At 56.5% G+C, this 23,945-nt stretch overlaps 1 protein-coding gene across 1 annotated transcript in view; it reads right to left on the minus strand.

The window, feature by feature from the left end:
- SHISAL1 (shisa like 1) overlaps window positions 1–22,532 on the minus strand; it is an 89,599-nt gene extending 67,067 nt beyond the window's left edge. Inside the window, exon 1 of the mRNA XM_054470099.2 lies at window positions 21,966–22,532. The gene's annotated coding sequence lies outside the window, so the exon portion shown is untranslated. The remainder of the gene's footprint in view (window positions 1–21,965) is intronic.
- Window positions 22,533–23,945: the final 1,413 nt, after the last annotated feature.

The raw sequence follows: 23,945 nt of genomic DNA on the forward strand, positions 1-23,945 counted from the left end.
AGCTCAGAGAAACTAAGTGCTTGCCCAGAGCTGGAGGGTGGCAGGTTTGCAATCTGAACCCAGGTTTGCTCAACTCCAAACAGGGTGCTGGGGGCGACCACATAGGCTTTGCAGCGAGTCTCCTTGGCCTTAGATCAGAGCTTTATCACTAACTAGCTGGGTGATCTAGGGCAAGTTACTTCACTGGCTTCAGCGTCCTCATCTGTGAAACGGGAGCCGTGCCCCACGCCTTGCAGGTATACCAACGATAGAAAGGACCAGAAGCTAGCAGGGCACTCAGAACATTAGCAGCTGATCCATAAAGGGTTCTTATCTGATGTTGCCCACTCTACTATTCCCAAAGCTGATGGTTTAGGTACCAGAGAGGGTCCTGTGTGCCCCTTGGCAAATGAAAGTGTGTTTGAACTCCATGTCTATGTCTGATTTCCCCAGTTCATCTTTCCATGCTTTGCTTGTTCCTTTAGTTGGCACTGATTTCCCTCTGCCTTACCTGTTGGTTTATTGCTTCCCTGCCTGGTACAAACTCTTTGAGGGTAGGAAATTTTGTGCCTCTGCATCGCCCCCACTATGCTTTGCACACAGTAGGTGCTGAATAAATGTCTGCTGGCCATAGAGTAGGAACTCCATTAGCACTCGTTGGCCTGGTTTGTTTTACTGCAAAGAGCAAACTTCCAGATGGGAACAGCAGAGATCCAGGCAGGAGATCTCCTTCAACTGAGACATGGCCTCGACTTTTACAGCCACCACCAGGAGTGACCTTGGGCCATCAGCCCGGGGTAGAAGTCCCTTACTTTAGCCTAGAAACCCAACTCCAGGGCTCTGGTGGGACAGGTCCCCCTGAGTCCAGGGGAGCTGAGGTGGGCCAGCTCACACCCCATGGGCCCCCACTGTCTCCCTACCAGGCGGGCATACCACTTGCTCCATGGGGCTGCTCTCAGGGTCAGGGCCACGAGGAGAAGCACACGGCCACGAACGGTGCTGGCCTGGGTGCTGGAACTGGGAAGGCATGCAGGTGACCTCCAACCTGGAAACCTCTTCTATCTCCCCAGATCCCTCCTCAGTGGATAAACACTCCAATGTATCCCTAATAAGGCTCTTGTCCCTCACTGACACCTTTCCCTGCTGAATCCACCATGCCCCAGCTAGCTGGGCTCTGAGTCCAAGTTACAAACTCAGCTGTTTCAATGGTTCCCCCTTTTGAGCCCCTGGCCTGGGCCAGTTCTGCACCCATCAAGTTCTCTGCATGTGCTACTGTCTTGAATGTTGGAAGCAGGCACCACTGTGATCCCATTTTACAGATGAGAAAGCTGAGGCCTGGGGAAGGGGGGACTTGAGCGAGAACACACAGCTGAAAGGGGCTTAGCTGGAAACCCCAACCCTGCTGAAGGCCCTAGATGCCCCACTGTCCTCCAGGGGGCCACACTGGGTCACAGGGCGAGGGGCTCAGGCCAGACTCAGTTTCCTCCCCTATTAAAGGGAGAGCTTGGCTGAGACAGTCATGGGCCTTCTGCAGCTCAACAACCCTTTGTTTGTCTCTGTCCTCCTGAGTTATTTCGTTGCACCATGGAGATAAAACAACCCCTGGAAATCCCAGAGGCATTTTTTTCCCACTGGAGAAACATAAAAATATCACATGAAGAATGAATCACTTAAAGTGTCAGGGCAGGAAGAGGAAAGACAGGCATGGCGCTCGCCTCGGGGTGGGGGTGGCTCTGGGTTTCTCTTCAGCTCCCTCAGCCTCCCTGGTCCCCAGAACCCCTTCCTCACTGGAGTGAAGAGAAGCCAAAGCCCTAAGCCTCAGTTTCCCAATCTGTAAAGGGGAACGACACATCTACCTTGAAGGGGTACTGGGAGGGGCCAATGCATTCATTTGTTCGTTCATTCATTCATTCATTCATTCATCTATTCACTTATTTCGTACCGGTGTGATGCTGGACTGGGACTGCAGACTCCGAAGTGGGCTGAACAGACCCACCTCACCCCCGTGAAGCCAACCAAATGCCCCCCAGGCCATGACTAGGGCATCCTGAGAGCACTCCCTAGGCCTTCTGCAGCTCTCAAGCCATGCCGGACCCTCCCCCGAGCCTTTGGCCTTCTCTCCAACCCCTCTCTAGGCAAGGCTCTTGACACAAGGACACTGAGGCACAGAGACGGTCAGCAACTTGCTCAAGGTCACACAGCAGGTAGGTATAGCACCAGCATCTGTGCACCCCCGCAGGGCTCCCGCCCCTCTGGATCAGAGCCCGCTCCCCGTCCTGCCCCACTGGCATAGCCGTCACCCTGGCCCCTCCCATTCTGTTGTGACTAGGAGTCACTTAGCAGCCTTGCCGGCTTCTCCCTTAGACCCAGTGCTCAGCCAGGGCAGGGACCCCAGGCTCAGCGTGAAGGAACAGAGGTGCCCCTGCACAGTGAGGACCTGGAAACCTCCACAGGCTGCTCCTTACCTGCTGAGCCCTGTGACCGAGGGACCAGAAGCCCCCTCTGCTGGCTGCGGTCTCTCTGCGGCTGCTGGCCTCTTCCCCGGCTCCTGGTTGCCACCAACCCGAAACCCCAATAAAAGGAGAGCAACTGGGTCGGGCCTTGTATAGGCAAAAGAGTGTTTTCCAGCGCAGGCTGGCCTGTGTGTGCTGACAAGAATTCAGCATGCTCCTCGGGGCGGGGAGTGGGGCTAGGGCGCTGAGTCAGCCCTGCAGGAGTCCAGCTCCCGCCTGGGCCTAGGGCCGCCACCTCCCAGGCCCAGGATGGCAGCGGCTGCTCCCGCAGTCCCCACACACTCCAGCCTCTGGTCTTACAGCCTTGTGCATCCTCAGAGCACCAGCAAGAGCCCCATTTTACAGGTGAGCAAACTAGAGACACTCCCTGTGAGATCCCACAGCTAGCAGCAGCAGGGGCTTAGACCCAGGCCACTGGGCTCCAGGTCCATACCTCGGCAAATGCTTGGCACAATACATGTGGGTTCCCTCCCGTGGCCCTCAGTCTCTGTTGGGCAATGGAGGTCAGTGACACCACTGCACAAGCCCCTCCGGCCAGCACGGTCCGGGGAGGGGTGTGGGTAAAACAAACGGTCCCCACACCAGCCCGGTGAGGAAGGGTAGCTGGAACCCGAGAGCCCACAGAGGGTGTGTGACACCCGCCTGACTCCAAGCTGGGCTGATCTTCCTGCTGTTGCCCCCCTACCCCTGGCCTGTCCCCACCCAGCAGCAAAGGGTCCTCCCTGCCAGTAGGAATGGGGTGGGGATGGGGCAGGAACAGGGCGGGGGATGCCAATACCTGCCACTGTTCGAAACACATCAGTGGCTTCCATGACTGTCTGGACACAGCCCAGGGGCCTGGCTGGCCTCTGCAGCCACGCTTCCTGGCTGCTAGGCACCCCCCCAGCCCATGGCCATCTCCCACCCCCAAGCCTTCGTGCATCATGGTACCTCGGCGGCGCCCTTGGCTGGCTTCTGGGTGGCATTTAAACACAGCCATAAAGGAGGCCAGCCCTCCTCTGCCTCCCACCCATCCCTGGAAGCCTGCCCATCCTGAGCCAGGCCAGAAATAAACCTCCTTTTTCCATTCCTTTCGGTGGACAGAGAGCGAGTTCAGACTGGTCTGGGTGCCCCTCATCTAGCCACGGTCCCAACAATGGCAGCCCAGAGCGATGGGTGCCACGATGGGAAACCAGGCGGCTATGGGCGCCCAGAATGCCTGATGCAGCCTGATGGGGTAGGGGGCCAGGAGTAGGGGTGGTATTTATTTAATCTTCATGATTAGGAGGAGCTGTGATTATCCCCAATTTACAGATGCGGAAACTGAGGTGTAGAGAGTTTCAGTAACTTGTCCTGGGCCGCCTGGCTGGGGACTCAGACCAGGGGGTCTGGTGTGGACACCTGAAGGATGAGTCGGGCGGTGGGGCGGGGATGGGGGTGGGGGAGTGTTCCTGGCAGAGGGAACAAGGCACACAAAGTTCCTCCTGCCTCTTGTCTGGAGCTCAGCACAGCAGCAGAGAAACAAAAGGGCTCTGAGCTTGGGGTTTGAACACAGGTTCAAGTCCCTTGCCACTTCTCAGCTGTGTGATCCTGGGCACGTTTCTCTGTCTCTCTGAGCCTGGGCTGCCCTGTGGATTTTGTTATAGTTCAAAGCAGACCTCCTGTGCACCAGATCTGGAACACCTATGACATAGCAAAGTATGGGTCCGCCAATGACATTTACTCCTTGCAATCCACCCTACGAGGCAGGAATTTTAAAAGTTCACCTTTGACAGAGGTTGGAAGCACAACAAAGACCAACCTGCCTGGCAGACCAGGGTGAGTGCCGCCTGGAGGGAAGGTGACCCCACTTCAGGGAGGCCACTGTGACCACATCCTCTTGCACAGTGGGTCTTTGCCTCAGCAACTGTGGGGGAGGAACAGCACCAACATCCCCTCTCGGCTCTAGACCAGGCTCTAGAAAGCTCACAGCAGCGCTATGGAAAAACCTGGAGACAACCCTGGAGACGGCCCAGTGGATGAATAGGAAAATGCATGGTGTTATGGCCAAACACCAGAACACTCTTCAGCTACCCAAATGCACTGCGGCCGCACAGAACATCACGGGGCATCTCAGCGCTACGAGGCTAGAGAGAAAGTAAATTCTCCAAAGATGAAGTTCAGCATAGTATGCTTTCTAGAAGGCTAAAAAGAACTGTAAATAAAATGTTCTTTTTGAGAGTGCATCTGGCTATAGTGAGGCATAGAGGGGGACGTGAGGTGAAGTGGGCCCTGCTGGGGGGCGCACTGGCTGACGCTCCTGCTCTCAGGCGGAGGGATGGGTCAAGGATGTTTCTTATATTATTAACAAACAAACAAGTAAACAAAGAAGTCTTGGCAAGGACTGCTGAGGGGGAGTACCAGGAAGCAGGGAGAGACATGGGCCTGACTCAGTGGCCTGGAGTCCAGAAAATAGAATAGAAAATCAAAGTTCAAAATATATGTAAAGAAAAATAATGATTACAGTACCCCCCAGCCCCCATCCATTGCACACAGGCCCACCCCTCTGGGCGGCTGAGACCCACACAGGGGCCTGGGTGGGGACTGCAGAAGCTGCTTCGGCCTGGCTGGGGGTCCCTGAGAAAGCGGCATTTTTTTCCGGTTCACAGTCCCAGGCTGCTGGGTGTGGTGCCGGAATTGTCCAATTCCAGTAGGGAATCAGCATGAACGCCCAGCTTCCTCCTACTGAGCCCGCAGACACCTCGTCCCTTTGAGACCCTCCCAGTTATAAACTCTCTGTGCCTCAGTTTCCCCATCTGTAAACTGAGGACACCGGGCCATATCACATCCTCCTATATTTCCGTGTTTGGAACTGAGCTGGTGGCCCCACGTCATCTGGGCCACAGAATCCCAGTGCTGCTTCTAACGCTGTTGTTACCTGCCTGGCGGGTCACCTGCCTCGAGGAGGCTTGGTTTCCTCCTTTGTGGATGGTGCCATGCCTCCATCCTGGCCCCTCCAGGTCATGGGGAGGATGACTGAGATGAAGAACACGCAGGGCCCTGCCTGAGCCACTGCTGGGGAGTTGCTGCCTCCTTCATAGGCTCACAGGCAGCAGTTCCCCGGCCTCAGGTGATTCCACAAGGCAGGATGGGTCTCCATCCTGGCCCTCAAAGGATTCACAGTTTGGGGCAGGGAGGGGAGAGGCATCTCACAGTGTAAATCACCCATATTGATGTGGAGCAGGGCAATGATAACCCCCCAGGGGCCAAGTGCTCTCTGCAGTGCCCTTGACAGACCTGGTCTCCCACACATCATGCTCCTACAACAGGACATGTCATTCTGTGACTTGCCCAAGGTTACAAACAGCAGGCCCCCACGTGGAATCCAGATTTGGAGCAGACAAAGCCAGGGAACCCAGTTTGGATGTGGTGCACCCTGGGGAGAGGGACCTGGGTCAAGGATGCACGATGTGGTGGGAATCGGCCAGAGCTTACTAGCTTGGGACCTCAGACAAGCGAGTGACCGCTCTGAGCCTCAGTTTCCCCAGCTATCTAATGGGAATGGTACCCAGGGTAGGCCAGACGAACAGAGAGATCCCCGGAAGTGGCTGCACCAGGGCTGCACAGACCTGTTGGATCAGAATCAGGGTGGGGGTGGGGGGGGCACAAGGGATCTGCATCTCTCCCAGCTTTCCAGGGTGTTCTGATGCCCACTCAAGGAAGAGCTGCTGGGCCAGCTTTGCAAGCTGCCCCAGTCTCTGTCCACTCTGCAGTTATAGACAAGAAAGAGCTGTAGAGAATCCTACATGAATGAGTGATGGTGTGTTCCAATAAAACTTTATTCACACAAACAGGCAGCCCCAGTTTGCAAACTTCTGGGTGAGATCATTGCTACCCCAAGCACAGCCCACAAACCAGCAACCCTGGCATCTCCCGGGAGCTGTTGGAAATGCAGGCTCTCACGCCACCCTTCCGGCTGAATCAGAGGCTGCGCGCTAACCCATTCCCCAGCACCTGCAAGTCTGAGAAGACCTGGGCTGGAGCATGGAGCAGGTTCTCTGGGCAGCTACCTGGCCCTGCCACTTCCTTCTGAAGCAGATTAGGGGGCGGGCAGGAGGGGGAACTGGGGGTTGCTGCCTAGAGAGTTATAACAAACCAAGGCACCAACGCGGCTAATTGGCAGCAGCTGCTGTTTCAACCAGAGACTTGTCAGCTGTGATTAAGCGAAGTTGCCTTTAGGCCAATCAACTTCAAAATTATGCAAATAGAGCTGCAGTGGAGACCACAGGGATGGTGCTGAGCCAGCTCCCCAACCCCTGACCTGGCACGCTTAACCCCCCATCATCGGCTGGAGGGCCCCTGTCCATCCTCACCACTCCCTGGACCAGTTCCACTTCTGGGGGTTAATGAGCCTCTCACCCACACTCTGTGTAATTGGCATGGAAGCTGCTGGGCGGGTGCGATCCAGCTCTGAGAGCTGGGCCAGGATGGAAGGACGTGCCTCTCGAATGGATCAGCTGCTGCACCGACGAGCAGGGCCAGGTCAGCCACACCAGCCCGCAGCAAGCCAGGCCTGTCCTTACTCGGGGCAGTTGACACCCAGGAGGACTCCCTGGCGGCAATGGCTGGACAGCGAGGGAAGCAGGTGCTCTCAAAGGTGGTAGGAAGTGGCTCTCGGCTGCCTTCTCGAGCCCTTGCAAACCCTTCCTGGCCCCACCAGCTTTCCTAGGCCCAGATGTGAACAGACAATAGCCCCCTACCACCTCATCTGCCTCCACACCTGTGGCCCCTGACACCCCAAACCTGCTGTGCCACCAGGTGGACTTCTCAGCTGCCCGGGCCCTGTGGTCTCTGGTCTCAGGTTTGCTGCCCTACTCTGTGGGCTGTTCCCATGGGGGCCGAACCCCCAGGAAGAATAAACCACTGGATGGTGCGTTGTTGGGCGAGGCAAGGAGAGCAGACCCCCTGACACCAGACTTAGAACCCAGAACTGTGCCCGCTTCAGACACAGACTCCCCAAGTCCTCTCCATCCTCCCCCACAGCACAGCAAGCTCCAGGCTCCACTTCCTCAGTCGAATCCTTCTCTGTTTAGTTGTCCCCAAACTAGAGATCCGTTCTGATACTGAGTTTGCACTTTGGAAACAACAGGATGGCTAATCAACATGTCTGCCCTGTCTGCTGAGCACGGGGCCCTCTGACCTTCCCAAGCTGGGCTCTGCCACTGCAGCTTCCTGACACCAAGGGGTCTGAGAGGGAGCAGGGACTGAGGGGTGGAGAGAAGCCCCTCCAGGGGAAGGCCCCACATTCAGGCTGGCTGCCCCCTGACCCAGTCCAGCCTGTCCAGGAGCCCACCGTGGGGGCGGGGAAGTCCAGGGCAGACAAGCCTCTACCCCGAGAGTCCTCTCTGCAGGCCCGATGCCATGCACCAGCCTTCAAGAGAAGGCCTCCTGCTTTCCAAAAAGGAACATCCCTTATAACGGGGAGAAAACTGCTAAACTGCGTAGCATCGGTCGACATCTGGGTAAATGGTATTACGGAAGTCTAATTAGTGTGCTGTTGCTTTGGGGGAGTGTTGGCTCACAAATTTCTGGGGAATCGAGAGGTAACATCAAAAAGTATTTATGAAAGTGCTTTGTCCAGCAGGAAACCAATAGGGACTAGGATGGCAAGTGCAGAATGCCAGGGGGAGGCGGGTGCTGGGCCCAGGCCTGGTGGAGGGTGGCCACAGCCATGGCTAGAGAGAGGACAGAACGTGCAGGCTGGCCTGGGGGAGGGAACCCAGCTGGCCCTGTGATCCTGGACATGTGACTTAGCCTCTCTGGACCCTTACCTGTGAAGTGGGGTGCTAACCCCAGTTTTATTTGGGTGGTGTGAGGATTAAATGAGATGATGTATGTGAAACTTGGAGCCCATGCTACGTGGTTAGGAGGGGTCAGTCACCAGGGCTGCCTTTTTCCCTCCCATCCTCTCCTGAGGCTCAGGGCCTGCTCAGTGCTGTCACATAGGTTATTTTAGGTGAGCAATACAGTGACCCTGAGAAGTGGGTAAGGGCTGTTCATGACCCTCGGGTGAGGACACAGAGACCCAGAGAGGCTGTCAATCCCAGAGGGTCACACAGCTCCTATGTGGCAGACTTGGGACTGTCACTCAGATCTCTGACTTCCCAGCACGGGGCTCCCTCCAGGATGCGGCGCTGGCCACACCTGGCACCACCCACAAGTCCCCAGCATGGCTAAGGGTGGATGCTCAGACACTTGGGGCTCAAAGTGTCCCGTTGTACCGTGGCTTCGCCTCTCATTGTCAGCCAGGGAACCTGCCCAGGACAGTAGCCCATGAAGACTCCAGGCCACGGAGGCAGAACCAAAGTAAGAGTGAAACTGTATAAGCCCTGGCCGCGCACTCGGTGGAGACGGGAGGAAAAGGCCATTCCTTGAGCACCTCCGATGTGTTCAGCACTATCCTGGGTGTTTTACAAGTATCATCCCCTCCAATGTTCCCAAAAGGAGGGGCTACTGCCCAAGTCTGCAGATGAGAAAACAGCCTCGGAGAGGTTGTGTTTCCTGCCGAAGATCACACAGCTGCTGAGCTTCTGGGACTTGGACCCGAGCTGGTTGGGTTTCCAAGTCAAAGTTCTTTCTAGGACTCAGGCTCTTGGCCTTGGCCCTTGGGGATGAAGGGGAAAGAGGAGGGAGCTGCCACTCCCTGAAATGAAACAACTTCCCCATTACTGGGAACAGCTCCCTCTCCCAGTGACAGGGGAAAAACACAAGAGACCATTCTGGGATCCACTGGTCCCATTTCCCACCAGTGCCAGATGTCCCCACACTCACGATGTCCCGGCAGACCCCGCCCCTGGGCGAACTCCTCTGGCCGCAGAAACTCCCCACACCACAGCGGAGAGGGAACTGCTCCCTTCGGGGACAATTCAGACCATGTGGAAGGAAGGCTCTGGCTTTCGGCTCTCCTGCCCTTCCCACCACTCCGGTCTGGCCTCACACTAAACATGCTTATTTTAAAACAATCAGCATTTGGTTCAAGTCGTGAAAGATTCAATGTAGGAGTTGTGTTAGGAGGAGTGGGATGCACTGTACCGGGGAAAGAAAGGGGTCGTCGGCGTGGGAGGCCCCTAAATGTCTCAGACCTAGCTCCTGGCCCCAGGGATGGGCGGCGGGGGTGGGTGGAAACCAGGTCTCGAGGGTGATGGATCTGATTCCAATCCCACCTCCATCTCTAACAGACCATGTGACTGTGAACAGGTCACTTCATTTAAAGCCTCAGTTTCCTGCTTTCCTTCCTTCCCCTGTCCCTTCCTTCCATCATTCAGGCAAAAAACTTTTACTGAGCACCTACTATGTGCCAGCCCTGATTCTATGGCCTGAACCCTGGGGGTATAGGAGTGAACTAGGCAGAGACACCTTAACCTTGGCATGGAGAGGCCTTGTCTGGCAGTGTGGGAGAGAGGGACAGAAGGACCTCCCTCAGGGTGCCTGTTGGAACACAAACGTCCGATCTTAGCCATGTCCATGTCTGAGTTCCTATACGCTGTTGGTTCCTGGACCAACAGGGATGCTGCCCCTCTGAGACCCCCTATGGCCAGCCCAGAACTGGGCGTGGAGGAGGAGGCAGCAGGCATTGGGGATGGAGGAGGCAGCAGGCATTGGGGATGGAGGAGGCAGCAGGCATTGGGGATGGAGGAGGCAGCAGGCATTGGGGATAAGGGGGCAGGGAGTAGGTACGAGGCCCTGGCCAGGGCCTTGGACAGTCCGCAAATAAACTCCAGCTCATCCCTCTGCCCAAGTGAGCTGAGAGGGAGAGAAAATAGCTTTCACACTATATTTTCTAATTTTTTTCCACTCCACTGCTTCTAAATCGATCCAGAACAGATTGTCCAATTGTTTAAATTTCAGGGGAGATGTCTCCTGATCTTTTCCTAGTCCTGCCTAAGATTCTGCCAGGCCCCCGCCCTCCCCCTGTGACCCCCTCTTTGGCCCAGCTCCAGCCAATGTCCAGGCTGTCCGGGGCTCGACCCCTGGCCTGCGGACCTGCAGGTGATGGAGGAAGGGATGCACTCCCAGGCGGTGTTCATGCCCAGGGAGGCCCTGGCAGCAGCTCATCCCTAGAGGGGAAGGCTTTGCTTTTGCAGGAAGAGCTGAACTAGCCAGCACTGTGGGGCAGTGGAGTCTCACCAGAGGCCAGCCACAACCCACCATCTTCTCCCATAGGGAAAGTGCTTTGGGTTTTGGGCTGAGTCAAGACACAGGCAACTGGGAAGGGGCATCATCGTCCCCATTATTCACAGCAGCAGGGACAAACAGGTGTCATCTCGGGCACTGACATGCCTGGGGCTGCCTGGGGGACTGCAGGCCTCCAGGGTCCTGCCACGATGGTGGATTAGCAAGGTCTAATGGTAGCAATGTCTGCCCCGGGCACAGCAGTGAGAGTGGCAGTGCTCCAGCCACACGGTTGCCATCCAGGTCCACAGGGTAATGTCCAAACCCAGTAACTCTCCAGCAATCCAGTAACTAACCCCCCTGCGATGAGAATCCTCCAGCCTTGGCTTCTGCTTAGCCTCAGCTTCTGCTCAGCTTTCCACAAGTGCCACGGAACAGCCACACGGAGCTCCTGGAAGTCTCCCAGACCCATTTCCCGGGCTCTAGATGCATGGTTCCCTCTGCCTCAAATGTCCCTGCTCCCCTTGCTTGTCAACCTGGTCATCTCAGACTCCACCTCCTTGGATGCCGCCTCCTCTGGGAAGTCCCCCTTGATGCTCAGCCCCTTTCCTACCGGCAGAATTGCTCCCCATCCTGTCATCACCCACACCTGTGCATTATCTTACAAAGGGCTTGAGTCTGGAGCCAGAACAGGTGACTATGTTCATGAGTCCCTGCAGACTGTGAGCCTGTGAGGACGGGCCCTGGGTACTATCTCAGGAGTGAATAAACCCATGACATGCACCGGACAAGTGGCCTGCCCACGCCTGCCTGGCACCCACCCCCTTCTAAGGAAGCAGCAGGCAGCAGAAACCAGCCCCTGGTTGTTAAGATGCAGGGAAGCGGGACCAACCCCAGTGCAGCTCCTCTGTGGCTTCTGCAGGCCCCACACCCTCCCCGGGTGTCTCTCCTCCCCAAAGAGGAGTCAAAGAACAACCAAGGAGTGGAGAGGGCAGGCCCATCGGAGCACTCTGCATGGTCCCTCCTGGGTTCAGACTCCTGCAGGAGGGCCTGTTGTGAACACATTTTACAGAGAAGGAAACCGAGGCAGACAGGAGGCAGGAGGCTGGGCAAAACCACGCGGTGGTGAAGGGTGGACACAGGAGTGTGGTGACCCTGAGGTCCCACACCAGCACCCCTCCTGACCACAAAGTGTATTCAGCCTCCCCAGCAGAAAGAACAGAAGCCACCAGGTCCAAATCCTGGCTTTGCAACATAGTGGCTGTGTGCCCTTGGGGAAGTCACTTTGCCTCTCTGAGCCCCTAGTGAGAATGGCAACCTGTCCCTTCTCACAGAAAGTTATGAGAATTAAACAAGGTGATGTTGGCAAAGTGCCCAGGATAGGGCTATGGTGAGCAGGTGAGGGTCTCCCCATCAGGTTGGGGCTCCAAGGGCCTTGGGCAGAGCACTCCCACCGCTGGGCCTGGTTCTGCCCATGAGTTGGAGGTGCTGCCTCACTGCCCTAGGTGCCCCCCCACCCCTTCCCTGACCCTGTGCCTCAGGTCTCCTCAGGAGGGGACCAGAGAGTGCCCAGGCTGATGTTTCATGAGCTCTGCCAACTCCAAATCCACCTCTGCTCCCTGTCACCCACTGCATGGAGCCCAAACACCACCCTTGACTTTCAGTTTGACTTTACAGGTTGCAAACCACCTTCAAATGTGTTATCTTTGCAAGCCAGTCCTCTCCCCGCATTATGGAGGGGGAAACAGAGGTTCAGAGCGGCATGGGAACTTGCCTATGCTGAAGTTGAGGGAGTCACAGCCTGAACTCAGCTCTGTCCAGCTCCAGAACCAAATTGTGAAGGATACCAAGCAGCCTGGGCCCCCAGACTCAGGCCACCATCCCTAGTCAACAAAGATTCATGCAGCAAAGAGAGAGATCATGTCCAGCTACACAATGCATCCCACCTTGTCACTCTCGTCCTCAAAGGGAAGCTTCTGCCCCCAAACTTTAGCCTCTCCCTTGGCTGCCCTGATCTTAATTTCATTCATTCACTAATTCATTCATTTGTCCATCCACCCATCCATCCTTCCGTCCATCCATCCAGCCAGCCAGCCATCCACCTCACCCACCCATTCATCCATCCACGCATCCATCTACCCACCATCCATCCATCCATCCATCCACCTCACCACCCATTCAGCCATCCATCAACCCATTCATTCATCCATGCATCCATCTACCATCCATCCATCCATCCATCCATCCATCCATCCATTCATCCACCTCACCCACCCATTCATCCATCCATCCACCCATTCATCCATCCATGCATCCATCCACCATTCATCCATCCAGCCACCTCACCCCTCACCCACCCATTCATCCATCCATCCATCCATCCACCCACCCATTCATCCATCCATCCACCCATTCATCCATCCATCCACCCATTCATCCATCCATCCATTCATCCATCCATGCATCCATCCATGCATCCATCCACCATCCATCCACCCACCCATTCATCCACCCATTCATCCATCCATCCATCCATTCATCCATCCACCCACCATCCATCCATCCACCAACCATCCATCCATCCATCCATCCACCTCACCACCCATTCATCCATCCATCCACCCATTCATTCATCCATGCATCCATCTACCCTCCATCCATCCATCCACCCATCCATCCATCCAACCACCTCACCCACCCGTTCATCCATCCATCCACCCATTCCTCCATCCATGCATCCATCCACCATCCATCCATCCATCCATCCATCCATCCATCCATCCACCCATCCACCCATCCACCCATCCACCCACCTCACCCACCCATTCATCCATCCATCCAACCATCCATCCATCCATCCACCCATCCACACACCTCACCCACCCATTCATCCATCCATCCATCCACCCATTCATCCATCCATTCATCCATCCATTCATCCATCCACCATCCATCCATCCACCCATTCACCCATCCACCATCCATCTATCCACCTATTCATCCACCCATCCATCCATCCATCCATTCATCCATCCATGCATCCATCCACCATCCATCCATCAATCCCTCCCCACCTCACCCACCCAATCATCCAACCATCCATCCACCCATTCATCCATCTATCCACCCATCCATCCACCCATGCATCCATCCATTCATCCATCCATGCATCCATCCACCATCCATCCATCCATCCATCCATCCACCCATTCATCCATCCATCCATTCATTCACCCATTCATGCATCCATCCATCCACCATCCATCCATCCATCCATCCATCCATCCATCCATCCATCCGTCCACCCACCTCACCCACCCATTCATCCATCCATCCATCCACCCATTCATCCATCCATCCATTCATCCATCCATGCATCCATCCATCCACCATCCATCCATCCATCCATCCATCCATCCATCCATCCACCCATCCACCCACCTCACCCACCCATTCATCCATCCATCCATCCACCCATTCATCCATCTATCCACCCATTCATTTATCCATGCATCCATCCACCCACTCACCATCCATCCATCCATCCATCATCCCTTCATTCTCAGCAACCTGTCCAAAGCATGCCAAACCTGGACTTGATACTACCAAGCTAAACCAGGAACAAGGTGGCCTCCACCCTTCCATGATAGAGAATGGCTCTCTGACCCTTCACTGCTTCTGTGCCTCCTTGGTGTTTCTGCTTTTAAATGTGGCAGTGGTGATAATAATACCAGTTATATTTACTGAGCACTTACTATATGCCCGTTTGCACCAAACACATTCCTTGGAGTAACTCATTTAATTCCTGAAGTGGTGGATATCATCCCAATTTTTAGATGAGGAAACAGGCTCAGAAGGGTGATGTAATCTGTCCAAGGCCATACAGCCAGGAGGAGTGGAGACTGGGATTTGAGCTCTTACTGTCTCTCCAGAGCTTAGGGGTAAAACATAACGGTTAGCAATGTAACTGACCCAGCTGTCCCAAATGTTACAATCCCCACCTCAAATCCTCACAAGCCAGTCAGGTTATTATCATCATTATTAGCCCTATGTTGAAAATGAGTATGCTGAGGCTCAGAGGGAAATATGCAGCCCCCATTGGTCACTAGTAAGAGATGGGGCTAGATCAGAACCCAGGCTCCAAAGCTGGCTCCCACCTGCCTGGTCTGCAGTTGCCATGGTGCTGGGTAAGAAACACTGCCACTGGTCTAACTGCTCACCTGATTCATTTCCTCATTCATTCAACAACCACAGGCATGGCGGTCCCTACTCTAGGGGTCTGGGGATGAGCAGATTTGGTTCCTGCCTGGCTGCTTCATGGAAGGGCTGCAACAATGTTAATACAGTAACACAAAGTTGGTAACAGTATCAAAGTGAGAATACAGAGGCAGACAAGGTATTGAATGCACACTGTGCTAACTAAGCCCTTTGTATGAATTTATTTTATCTGGTCTCACAATAACCCATTTTGCAGGTAAGGCAACTGAGGCTCCAGGGGTTATATAACTTGCCCAAGGTCACAAAGTGAGGAGCAAGCAGCGGAGACTTGTCTGTGTGGAATCCCAGCATAGCCTCGGGAATTCCAGGCTGCTCTTGAGGAAGGAGGCAACCTGCCTGAGATCAGCACCCGGAGCCTCCCTCTGGCCCGTTGTCCTGACGATGGGGCCCATCTCAGCTGCACGGCTCATTCCCCAAAGGCCTTTCTGTCCTAGGGATCAGATTCCAGGCAGCTGCACCCAGCTGATGCTACACTGCCACACTCCAGCCCAGCTCCCAGAAGCCTGAACAATTTAAACAGCAAAGGCCCTGCTGGAGGGCTGGGCACAGTGGTTCATGCCTGTAATCCCAGCACTTTGGGAGGCCAAGGTGGGTGGATCATCTGAGGTCAGGAGTTCGAGATCGGCCTGGCCAACGTGGCAAAACCCCGCCTCTACTAAAAATACAAAAATTAGCTGGGCATGGTAGTGCGTGCCTGTAATCCCAGCTATTAGGGAGACTGAGGCAAGAGAATTGCTTGAACCCAGGAGGTGGAGGTTGCAGTGAGCTGAGATTGAGCAACTGCACTCCAGCCTGGGTGACAGAGAGAGACTCCGTCTCAAAAGAAAAGAAAAAAAAAAGACCCTGTTGGACTCTCACTGAGCTGAAGGCTGAATCTGAACGGTCTGGGACTTGGGATGATGCCAGGCTTCCTGCAAATGGGCAGAGAGAGGCTCCATCAGCACATTTTCTGGACGCAGAGACCGAGACTCAGAGCTGGCAGCCCCAGCATGGGCATCACCGGGACCCAGGTCCTGAAGCCCAGCCCCTCTTGCAGCCAGGGAGTTCGGCTCCCGTGGAGGGAGAAAGGGGTCTTTCTAGACTTTGGAATTCATGTCTGTAGTTCTTTAAGTTTTAGAATTTCTATAGAATAACTTACTCTATTTGCTCTCCACCCGCACAAAGCCCATGCAATCCAGGGCCTTGGGTTTCAGAGCCCCGCCTGGCTGCGACTCTGGCCACCTTGCTTCCCATCTCTGGGCTCAGCTCTCTCCTTTAGGGAAACTTGGCCTGCCTTGGGCTACCCGAGAGCAGTGGAAAATAATGGATATGAAAGGGCTTTGTAAAAAGCCACATGTTCAGACAGATTGTCACAAAGGAACCTTCATAACGAGAAGCCACATCCGTGTGAGACCCACACCAAGAATTTCCTCAGGCTGCTCCTCTTCCCGAAATGCCCCTCTGCCTTCTTCTACTTGGCACGCTCCTACACACCTTTCAAGACCCAAGCCGAAAGTTACTTCTACCAGGAAGCCCTCCCTGACCCCTCTCAGAGGCTTTTCTTTAGTTCTCCTGCCCCTCCCCCCAGCAAACACACTGCAAAACTCACCAGGGAAGGACCCTGTTTCAAATCGCCCCTCCTTGCCCCCTGGGCCTGGCACCCTGTCCAGAACTTGGTAGGCGCTCCAGAAATGCGGAATGAATGAACGCTAAATGCATTTCTTTTGGTCTGTAAATCCAGCTGCACACGTACAATTCTCCTGACAAAGGAAAGGAACCCAAAGTGAAAGCAAATCACCATCGTTTCTATGACAAGCTCCGGGAGCCTCAGAGGAAATTCTCGAGCTGGATTATGGAAAGAATTTGCCTTTATTTTTAATTTGTGCCAATATCTAAGAAAACGGCACTTTATTTTGAGCCCATCAGGCGACAACGAGGAGCTTCGGAATCTGGCACGGGAGACAAACTTTCCCAGTCCAATTTCCCAATGCAAATCTCTCCTCCGCGGCAGAGCCGGCCGTCCCCTCCCTCTGCTGGGCATCTCTCTGAGGCTTTTCAGGGAGGAATAATCAGATTATGTAGCTGGGTTTTCAAAGATCACGGTTTGTCTCATTTTCCCGGGAAGTGTGAACAAAAAAAATTTTTTTTTCCTCCCAGGGCTCTGTTAAGAGCTTCCAGAACTTAATTCAGTGTTAAATGGGTGTAATTTGGGAAACTCATGCATTATTTCTTAATTTCTGGAGGGAGCCGTTAGCACACATCTGCTGGGGTAGGTATGTGCAGGCAGATGGGTGGTGACTGGAGTATGTGCCCCAGATGGGAGGGGAAGGAGAGCACGCTGGGGGGTATGGGCCGTCAATGTAAATGCCCCGTTCAGGTTGATGTCGAAAAATATAGGACTGGAGGCATTTACATTTCATCTCAGCTTCTGCTTCTGTGGATGGCTAGACAGGGAGCGATTCTGAAGCCCCTTCCTAAAAGGAGTGCCTCGGGGGGTTTCAGTGTAAATTTCATCATCTAGGAAATGTTTGTACTCCTCCCCAAGCCCCCGACTCCCCAAAGCTCCTCGAGGCCTCTGGACAATGTCCACCATGTCTGCAATACAGGCTTGAACATCCTTAGCCCTCAAGAATCCCCAGTTCACTGTGTGACCTTGAGCACGGTCCCAGCCCTCTCTGGGCCTCAGTGTCCCCATCTGAATATGGGGAAGCAGATCGGTTTCAACCCCCTCCACCAGCAGCTCCTGGGGCCTCTCCCCATCACAGCACAGCACACGAGGCTCAGGCCTGCTGTTGGCACTGTCTTTGTCTACCGCCCTGCCCACCCCCTTGAGGGCTGTGGAGAGTCGGGCGCACGCGCGCACGCGCGCGCACACACACACACACACACGTGCCTACGCCAGAGACCCTGCCTGGGCCTGGTCTGGTGCTCTCAGAGGCACTGTGTCCTGAGGTGCTGAACGAGAAAACCTGGGCTTGTGGGAAGTGGGGACAGCCAGTGACTGGGGAAGTCAGGATGAACATTTCTGACCTGGCCACAGCTAAGAGGAAAAGGAGGAAGGGGTTCATCATAACTGGGATCGGGGGACAGAAGGCACATCAGTAGGGCCAGCGGGACAACCACAGCCCCAGCTAGAGAATGCTTTATTCATAGAGTCAATCGTTAAACAGGTTGGCTGGAAGCTGCCCTGGGGTGGGTCTCAGTGACCTTGGGGTCTCCTCCACCTCCCTAGGGGGTTCATGCTTAGGGGTCAAGGAATGTGTACCCTGGAGGAAGGCAGGAAGGAGGGAAGGGGTGCAGAAAGGGAGGGAGGAAGAGATGGGGCCACCCCCCTGCCAGGCCCTGTGCCAAGTGAGACCAGCGTCTACAGAATGGGTGTCCCCTGGTATCCCCAGGAGGGCATAACCAGGGTGGGCAGGGCCTCGGGTCACCCTCCTCACTCATCCTGGCTCAGATGTCCAGAACCCTGCCTGTTTAGTGTTTAGGAAACAAGGCCCCACTATTCTTAGGGGTTGACGATTGTTTCAGTAACTTCTGAAAGAGCAGCTGGGCTGGGAAAAGCCCCTCTTGGGGGAGCTGGGGAATGGACTCTCAGTTAGCTCTAAGATCCTGTGAATCTGTTGTACGAGTCAACTGGGGAGAAGCTAAAGCAGCCAAGACTGGGTTAATAGAGGCAGAGCATCCCTAAGAAGGGAGGTGATAGCTTTCATCTAAGCATAAGGCAGGCCAGGCTCTGGGTCAGTAATATTGGAAAGTAAACAGGATAATGACTAGAAAGTGAGACTGTGGGGCCCCTGCCCCCTCATGGTTCCTGGTGCTGTGTCCTAGCTCTATATCCCCACCCCTCACTAGGCGATATAGTGTAGTGGTTGGGAGCCTGGTCCTGGTGGGGTTATGTATTATTAGCCTCTTTGGGCCAGTTTTCTCATCTATACAACAGAATCTACAGTTGCCACTGACAAGGTTGCCATGAGGATTAAGTGGGAAGCTGGGTTCCGAGTGTGCTCAGCATGGTACCTGGCTTGGAGCAGGACTTCGGGCTATCACTGCCAAGTGCAACCCTAGTGCTGTGGGGGGTGCAATTGTGAGCCTGTTCGGTGAAGTCCTGTACTGTGGACACAGACAGCTGGAGTGGCCAGACCTGGTGTCTACATGCCACCGCCCCCCCACCCGCCCCAGAAGCCTGGGCATGAGGCAACCCTCTTGCAGTGTGGCCTTTGGGGTGGGGCTGGAGAGGGCTTGGCCAATTGTCCTAGGGAACTGGAAATCAGATTCACCTTCTTGGCCCAAACTGCCTCTCCCTCTGCCCACCTCAACCATGGACAGGCCACCCAGAAGCTGTCTAAGCTCCAAACCTGGCCACCCTCCCCTCCTCCCTGCCCCACCCCGCTATTCAAACCCTCACTCAAGCTGGGGGTAGTGTTGTCTCCTGCCCTGGCCCTGCTCCATCCCCCAGCCTCCCAGCCCCGCAGGTCCAGAAGGCTTCAGCCGCCCTGCCGTGTCTGCATCTCTGCCCACAGAGGGTCCCTGCCCAGAACATCTCCTCCCCCTTCCTCTGGCTGATTCATGCCTGTCATTCTGGACCAAGCTCCCCTGACCCCTACCTCTCCCAGGCTCCAAAGGACAGGTGCCTACCGCACGTGCACTTCCCCACCCCCAGGAGCTCCCCACTGCCTCATGGCCTGACCTAGGCACGCCTCCAGCTCTGCTGGCTTGTCCAGGGTCACTTCCTCTTCTGCTTCCTTGAGAGTGCCAAGGGTGAGCCGAGGCCCTTTAGCACAGGTATGGGGGCTTGGGGAGTTGGCTGAAGAAGGGGAGTGAAGGGATGGATGGATGGATGACTGGTAACCGGGAGTGGCTCTCAGCTGGTCTCACTCTGGGCAGGTGCCACTTGGTTTCTTTGTCACTCACTGACTGACAGGTCTGACTGAGCAGCACTGGCCCTGCTCCCTACCCCTCTCATCCAGTCCATCTGCCCTGATAAGCTCCAGGCTGGGTGGCTCAGGAGAGCGAGAATGGGACACACACACACACACACACACACACACACACACACACACACACACACACACGTGGCTCTAAGCCAAACTGCTCCCCTCACCCCTCTTCATCAGTCCATACCTCCCAGATGCCTGAGACAGTGCCATGAACGCGGCGTGAAGATGACATTAAAGAAAGAAACTGTCAGAAACCCTTGCCTGGGGCTTTCAGCTTCAGCCACAAGAGGGGCCGGGGCTGCCTGGTTACAGAACTTCCTGGTCATCTCTTGCCAGAACAGGCACAGCAGACAGCCTCTCTGGAGAGACGGGGTGCTTGCAGAGAGGTGTCCCGCACTGAGTAGTCACAGATTCAGGGGATGGGGAGCGACCCCCCAATTCTAGGCAACCATGCTGTCATGGGGATTGTCCTGGTTGACTCCAGGACCTGAAGGTTATTTGAATTCTGCTTTTGAATGACATTTCTCACCGAAGCTGAAGCCTACCAGTAGGTGAAAAGTCCCAATGGTTACCCCTGGACCATCCGATTCCCAGCAAGGTTTGGACAATCAGAATCAGGTGAGAAAACAAAGGGTGATGGAGGGAGGGACTTCTCATCAGTCTGGGTCTGAACAGAGCTGAACTTCATGGTATTTCAGGCACAGCCAGCCAGCAGCGAGATTCACAGGACATTACTGACTGAAAACACCTTAGACAATGCCCAGAGCAGGGCTCTCATTTTATAGTCTAGTAAACTGAGGTCCAGAGACATGTGGACAGCTGCCTGGGGTCACACAGCCACCAACGCTCAGTGGGAACCGACAGGGGTTTCTCAGAGTGAGCTCACAGCAGCCTTTGGTGGTGGGCATGGCTGCCATTCTATCTTCCAGATGAGGAAACGGGCTGGGAAGCGTCAGGAGCCTTGGTCAAGGTCACGCAGCCGTGGAGAGGGGGCTGGAGGCCACCCCCAGAGAGTCCCTGTGTTGGGCACTCGTGTTCTTCCCATCCTAGGCTGGGATTCCTTTAAGTGACAGGTGCAGGCACTTAAAACAGGCTCAGGAGGCCCAGAGAGGTAGGGGAGACACAAAGAGGCATCCCCAGACGTGCTCTCCCGCAGATTACATAACTCCTCTTCCCTGTCCGATGGCCCCAGGGGTGAGGCTGGGGCAGCTAGCAAGAGTGGGGGAGACCCTAGGGGGGCATGGACCCGGCCTTGTTTGCCCACATCCTCTTGACTCTTTCCAAAGAGGTAACAGTTGCAGGCGCCAGGACGCACTGGCTTTTTCCCCCTTTTTTCCTCTGGCTGAGTAACAAATACTAATACTAATAATGATAATAATAATTAGAATAAATATAACCTCGAGACGCTTGGGGTCTCGTTGCCATGGCAACCACGGGCGCTAATGAGCTTCTGAGGCTGCCGCCGGGCCACCCCAGCCCCGGGCGCGGGATCAATGTTGATTCGGCCCTGGAGGCGACAGCGGTTCCGCGGGGGCCACGAGGCGGACCAGGACCCAGGGGCACGCACTTGGGAGGGGTCCTTCTCCCCGTCCCCTGCGCTGCCCAGCTGGGACCCCCAGGCCTCTCTGGGTCCGCAGCGTGGCCCTCAGTCCCCGTGCAGCCCGCACGGGGCTCCCAGCTCACTGCGCTCCCCGACTCTGTTCTTGGAAGCCAGTCCCCACCTCGGACGCGGATTCTGGTCCCGGCCGCCGCGTCCCGGCGCGGTGCGCCCCGAACTGCTCTTCGGAACCCAGCCCCTTCCTTTCCAAGGTTCAGCGACCCCGACCTTGGTGAGCGCCGGCGCGGACCCCAGTGCCGAACAGCGGCTGTCCCGCAGGGCTCCTGCCCCCAGACCCTTCCCCGTCGTCCCCAGCCCCTTTCTAAAGAGCCCCGGATCCCCGTCATATGCCCCTTACCCGCCTCTCCCAAAGCGCCCACCCTTCACCCCTTCTCCGGAGCCCCGCGCCGCAGACCCCGCCCCCCACTCGCCCAGACCCTCCTCCGCCAGGAGCTCCGCCCCGGCCCTTTTCCCCGCGGCTCTCGGACCCCGGCCCAGGCGCGCCCCTCCCCCGCGCGGCCCCCGCCCTGCCCGCCCCGGGGCTCAGCTCACCTCGTGCCCGCCGCCCGCTCGTTCCTCGCTTCGTAGCCGGGAGCCGGCGCCCGCGGGAGCCGCCTGCTGGGGTGCGGGGGCTGCCCACGCCCCCGCGATGCCCCTGCCGCCGCCGCCGCCGCCGCAACAGTTGTCCGGGTTCTGGGGGCTGCGGGGACGCGGGGACTCCGGGCTCCCGGATCGGCGCTCGGAAGGCGCCCGCTCCTAGGCGCGCCGGGCGCGGCGCGGAGCTGGGGCCGGGGCCCGGGCTGAGGCTGGGGCTGGGGCTGGGGCCGGGGCTGGAGCTCTGGCTCGGCGTCCGGCTCGGGGTCCGGCTGGGGGTCCGGCGGCCGGCCTCATGCCCCGTCGCCGCCCGCGGCTACTCGGCGGCCCGCGCCGCCCGGCCGCCCGCCGGCCCCGAGCCCCGCGCCGCGCCCGTCGCCGCCGCCGCCGCCGCCGCGCTCATGCTCGCCGGGCCCCGCGCTCGCCGCCGCCGCCGCCGCTGCCCACTTCACTCTTTGGCGCTCGCTCCGCGCCGCGCCCTCTGCTGCCCCCTCGCCCGGGCTCGCCGAGCTCCCGCCGCCCTGCCCGCCGCGTCCTGCGCTCTCCTCTCTCTCCCTTCCTCTCTCCTCCCTTCGTCTCTCTCTCTCTCCCTCTCTCTCTCTCTCCCTCTCTCTCTCTCTCTCTCTCTCTCTCGCGTCCTCCTCTCATTTTTTTTTCTTTCGCGGTCTCTTTTCAGCCCCTCTGGTTCTTTCTCTCTCCCCTTCTGCTGTTTGCCGGGGCTTCTCACTTTCTCTCTTTTTACTTCCTTTCCGTCCGTTCTTTCACGCCTTCCCCCTCCTTTTCCTTCCTTCTACTTTTCCCTTCCCTCTTTCCGCTTTCCTGCCCCGTTTCCTTCCTCCCTCCCTTCCTCCTTCCTTCCTTCCTCTGCGTTCTTCCTCTGTCCTTTGTTCCTTCCTCCTCCTTCCCACTCCCTTTTCCTCTCCTCTTCCCACCCCAGTCTCCTACTCTCCAGTCCTTCCATCCCCATCGAACACACACCTGCTTTGTCTGGGAGCCACGTTATTCCTGCCAGCCAGACCCTGGCCAGGGCGATCAGGGTCACGGTTAGCTTGGGCCAAGAACCCTTCACATGAGACAAGCTCCTCTGCCAGGGTTTCCTGTGGGAAAGGCCCCACTTCCCGACCCTCCTGGGTCACTGCATGGGGTCCCCTCTTCGGCTTCTTCTCCCCTCTCCACCCGGCAGCCCCCCAGCTCCAGTCTGCCCCCCATTTCACCCCTCACCTGCGGGACAAGGCTGCGCTTGCCGTTCTGTGGCCTCAAAGCCAGTGAGCCCCGGTTTCCCCACCTTCCTCTGTCCCTGGCCGGGAGACCTCTGGTGTAAAGAGATCTCGTGGGGAGAAGGTTGCAGCCTCTTCGAGGGCGCCAAGAGAGAATGGAGATGAGGATCTTTTATCGATTCCTCATTTTAGGAGGGAGAAGGGACCCCCTGGAGGACTGGCCCCAAGATCCCCCCACCTGGGTCTCCTGAGATGGTGGCCCTCATTTCATTTTTCTAAGCATTGATGGAACCGCACCAGAAACTGGGCTGAGCCCTTTATACTTGATGTATTCTTCATGCTTTATTTGTTCCTCACCACAGTGCTGGGCAGCGTCCTCCCCACTTCACAGCAGAGGTGCTGGGACTCAGAGAGGTTAGGACATCTGCTCTAGCCACACAGCCAGCTAGGGGCAGAATCGGGGCTCAAGCCCAGGTCTGCCTGATGTCCGGGCCCAGTCCCCCAGCCTTGGCCCCTCACAGGGACCTTGGTGAACATCAAGGGAAGGCACCGAGGGCAAGTGCTGCACCCTCTCCGTACTGAGGAGGAACCGAGACAGCGGGAGGTGCCTGGCAACAGCTTGTGCATGACCCGCTGATGGGGCTGGGAATCCAGATGGCATTTCCGATGCCACATCCTGGGCCCCTTTCAAGGATAAGAGGGAGGCTCAGCCTCGTGCCCG

Source organism: Pongo pygmaeus, chromosome 23 (genome assembly GCF_028885625.2).
Source record: "Pongo pygmaeus isolate AG05252 chromosome 23, NHGRI_mPonPyg2-v2.0_pri, whole genome shotgun sequence".
NCBI lineage: Eukaryota > Metazoa > Chordata > Mammalia > Primates > Hominidae > Pongo > Pongo pygmaeus.